Raw genomic sequence first — 4,564 nt, 5'->3', positions numbered from 1 at the left:
AGTACGAGACTTAATATCGATGTTTCAATTCGGTGTACATTGTAAGATTTGAACCGAGGACCATGCATACGGGTAATTATTTCGAGTTCGTGCATACTAAGTTTCGAGAAGTTGACATTGACTCAATTTGTTGTGCTTTTTTGTAGGTCATATGTCTGAATCCATCCAAAAGTTTTCTCACTACCATGGTGTTCATCATATACATATGAATTTGTATTTAAAAAGTAGCGTGGATATAGTGAAATGCAAAATCCACGTTAGAATTGGAGATCGCTACGTGACACACACTCTAATTCAAATAACTAATTATGTGACACACACTCTAATCCACGTTAGCGTGGATACCGTTTCGATTTTTTTTCAAATAACTCCTCATTAAATAATTTATAGTACTCCCTCTGTTCACTTTTATAAGACCTTGAAGACATTTCAGACAATGTGCAAAATAGTTCATTTTAAGTTGTCTGAAACGACTTACAAAAGTGAACGGAGGGAGTATCTCGTTTCGAATGACTAATTATTGCAAGGAAAACACATGCATGGTAATACATACAGATTCGTTTGCAAATGAAAGAAGATTCGTTTGCATTCTCAAATGTAGGTGCTCCAGGCAGACCAGTGTCGTGTCGGGGTGGTCGCGTGTGCCGGACAGACGCGTAGCACCTAGCCACCCACCCCCTCCCTCCCTCCCCAACTCCCCCCAAAGGACGACAACAAAATAAGTTCGCGCTTCCACGTTTCGGATTGAAATATCTGGCGGCCCCAATTCCAGCCCTGCAAAATCTCTCTTCCCCACCGTCCCCTTCCGCACCCAGATTGCTCAAATCCCTAATTCGCCGCCAACCTGCAAAGTTGGAATCGCCCCTCGTCTCATCTCTTTCCCCACCTCTGTGCCGGACGACAACGACGAAGATGACGGTCGCGCTTCACCACCGCACCGGAGCTACCTCATCTACGCCCTCGTCCACCGCACCGGGTGGTCCACCGACAATGTCGGCCGCCGCAACCGACGTGCCTCATAGACACCAAGTTCCACCGTATCAGGTGCGCTTCACCGACACCGTCTCCCAGCTCACCGGGGCTACTTGATCGAGCACATCATCGCACCTCCGCCCCCAAGGCCGTTGGGGCTTCACCAATGGTCTCATCCACCGCATCATAGCGCTCCGCTACCACTCAAGATCTACATCCGTGCACGGCCAGCCAATGCCAGCGCATCACCCTCAACGGCTCTGAAGTGAGCCACACTCTAGCTAGGCGAGCATGCCCAAACGCCGGCCCGAACTAGGTATCCACACATCACTCCCTTGTGCACTGTTCCGACGATGTTTGGATATCCTTTCACTGCTCTCTTAGCTTACACGCCTATGCAACTTTGACTTTAACTCTTATTTCTTCTAGAGATATCATCTGAAACAAGCAAATCCATTTTTAGCGAAGCATGACGGTGCTACGGGATCTGGTACACATCCTGCACACCCGTATAACCTTGTAAGTATCTGTCCTCCGGTACAACATCAAGGTCGATTCCTCTTATTTGATCAACCATTCGCCGTGTCAAAAATGCAGAGGGGGATGCAAGGAGCACAAGGCCTGCACATCCAAGCAAGTGGTAACATGGACTTGTACATGGAACATCCCAAGCGCAAGCAGAGCTGAAGTGAGCCTGTACAACGAGCTAGCGTAAGTCCCTGCATTTCATTTAATTCGTATTGGCATTCATGTATGATTTGTGTGCAGTGGCGGATCCACAAATTCAAGTTACCAGGGGAAAACATTTAACTTAAAAAATACGAAGGCACTTGCACTCCAGAAATCAACATAACTTGAGAAATGTGAAGCTACATGCACTTTGAAAACCAGCTAATGATCCAAAGTAGTTCAGATTATAAACACTAAAGGATGCAAGCACCAAAAAACACAAAATGCAACATGGTGTACAAGGACTACAAACATGGTTTGTACCTAATTGAATTATTCGTTCTCTGGCTGAAAATATCGAAGTGTAATTGCACCTATAACCAGTGCACAAACTGCATATCAATATATCTATCCTGCACAAGTATGCCAATAGTTTCAAACAACAGATTAGAAAAGTATTTATGCTATGTTGTCATGATACGGGGACTTTCCGGTAGATGGCCTCGATGTTTCCTCAAGCTATGAAAATGCACTATAATTTGCTTGTCATCAATGCCTGCAAATCTCTATCTCTCTCAACATAGTAGATCATCATTAGACACTAAATCCTTCAACGAGCTTGCAAAATGCTTGCATTAGATCCCTCATTAGACACTATATGTTCATCACCAGGAGCATGTAAAATGTTTGCATCAAATCCTTCATTAGCAGTCTGTTCATTAGACACTTCAGGCTCAAGAACAACATGAGCTTGTATGTTTGCACCGGAAACTTGATTAGATACATTAGATTCAGTCAGTTCAGTATTGATTGGGGGAGTTATAAAATAAGTAGAAATTGGTTTCATTTTCTCATAGATTCCCTACATACAAGCAGTTTTACAACACCGTCAGGTTTAACTATTGGCCAGAAATTGAAGAGTTGAATTAGATATAATCAGGGATGTGATGTACCTGCTCGTTGCACATGCTACTCTTGCAAGCTGCGACTGTCCGTTTGCGCAAGCTCGATGCCATGCCCGTGCTGCCGCCGCTGCCTCCCACGTAGGCTACACCCAGGGTTGGATCTTCATCTTCTTGTCCTTCCGTTCGCTTGAAGCCCGGCGACCGCCCTCCAACGAGGGCGCGAGGAAGTGTTGTGTCGGTCTGTCCAGCGGCGGCTAGGTCAGGAGCAAACCAGACTGGAGGCTGGAGCGAATGAATTGGGATTTTTCCTGCTGTCGATCAATATGGGAGGCGCTCGTTTGGGCCGCGAGCCTGCTATAGGGCCTGGCTTGCACTTATGTTATTGGCCCATCCAAATTGAAACATTTTTCTTCATTTTTTACATTGCCTTCTCGTGCGTTGGGATGAACAAAACTAGCGTGGGCCAACCTGGACGACTCAAACTAGGTGCACACTTTCGAGCCACCTGAGGCGCCTGCCCATACCAGCCCCTATGGTGGCGTCGCCCCTTTTTGCGTGTATGATTGGATAGTGAAAAATATTCTAGTGGCGCTTTTGATTTACCCACAGAATGGTTGAATTGCTTGTTTCTATGAACTGAGTTCACCAATAATGTGAAGGATGCCAGCCTTTTCATCCTATTGTAGATTGCTTAGATCTCGATATGCCAAAAGTAATCGCATGAAATATACAGTAAAAGCAGTGTGATGTGTGTGGCTACAACTAGTCTGACTACACGTCCTCATATAACATATCAAGGACACACCATCTTACCAGATTAACCATTCGACTTACCAATGCAGTGTGGGAAGAAAGAAGTATTGGGACTGCGTATCCAAGCAATTGATGCCATGGCCTCCTTCGTACAACCTTGTAAGCAAAAAAGAAGTTGCAGTGTGCCTGTACAAAGAACTAGCGTAAGTTCAGTTACCTGCTTCTCGGAATTTTAGTTAGCCACTTATTGCAAAATTGTTCAATTACGTTGCTTGGCTTAATTTAGTCTGCTACTGATTACATAATGCCACAGCCTGTTAATCATATTGTAGACTGCGCCTATCTATGTGTTTGATACTTACTGTTAAGAATTACCTGCTTGCCTTAACTTAAATATCTACTTGTTTGTTTAACTGCTTTGCTGCTGCGACAGCGGGTTACAATGATGTTAATAACTACTTTTCAGCATCCAATTGAAACTCTTTAATTCCTTGTTTGTTTAACTGGTTTGCTGTTATAACTCCAAGTTGAGATGTTTTGCTAACTTCAACTTTTCTGAATCCAATCAGAACTTTAATGGCAAAACAGGTTAGCCCAAGATCAAAGAGCGAGGTCACCATGGACGTTGCATCATCCCACAACAGTGGCACCGGCCTAATCATGCATTATGAATTACCAACTACTGATGCTCTAGAGGCTAAACTAGTGGTAGAAAGAGATTCTGCTTCTGCACTTAGAGATGAAGTTGACATGTTGAGGAAGCAAACAACAAAATCACAAGCAGTACTCAAGACAACCATTAAATATTTGGTGGATTTCAAAACCAAGCAAGCTGAGACTGACCAGATTGTTAAGGTCCTGAAGGAAAAAGGAAATTAAATTCCTACTTGGTAAATCATAGGTGAAATGTTCTTTCCATCGTTGAATAACCTTTGTGTTGTCTGTTCATGTAATCAATCAAACCATTTGTTTTAGAGATCATGTAATAATTGTTTTTTTTGTTTTTTGGTTTGTAATTTTATTTGAGCACAAGTCTGTATTAATTGATAAGACTCGGAGACATTTCATTTGGATTGCTGTGCCAGACCTAGAAATATGCCAATCGGGCTGAATGTGCATTCAGCAATAGTAGTAGTATAGATGGACCATAAGTGGCACACATCGGAAAGAGACAAGATGCTGGCTAAAAAAAGGATGTTGTTGTAGCCACAAAAAAGTACAGCGGCCTGGCTTATGTATGTTAGTTGATATTATTGATCTATATA

Source organism: Triticum dicoccoides, chromosome 3B (genome assembly GCF_002162155.2).
Source record: "Triticum dicoccoides isolate Atlit2015 ecotype Zavitan chromosome 3B, WEW_v2.0, whole genome shotgun sequence".
NCBI lineage: Eukaryota > Viridiplantae > Streptophyta > Magnoliopsida > Poales > Poaceae > Triticum > Triticum dicoccoides.
This window is presented reverse-complemented; position numbering follows the sequence as displayed.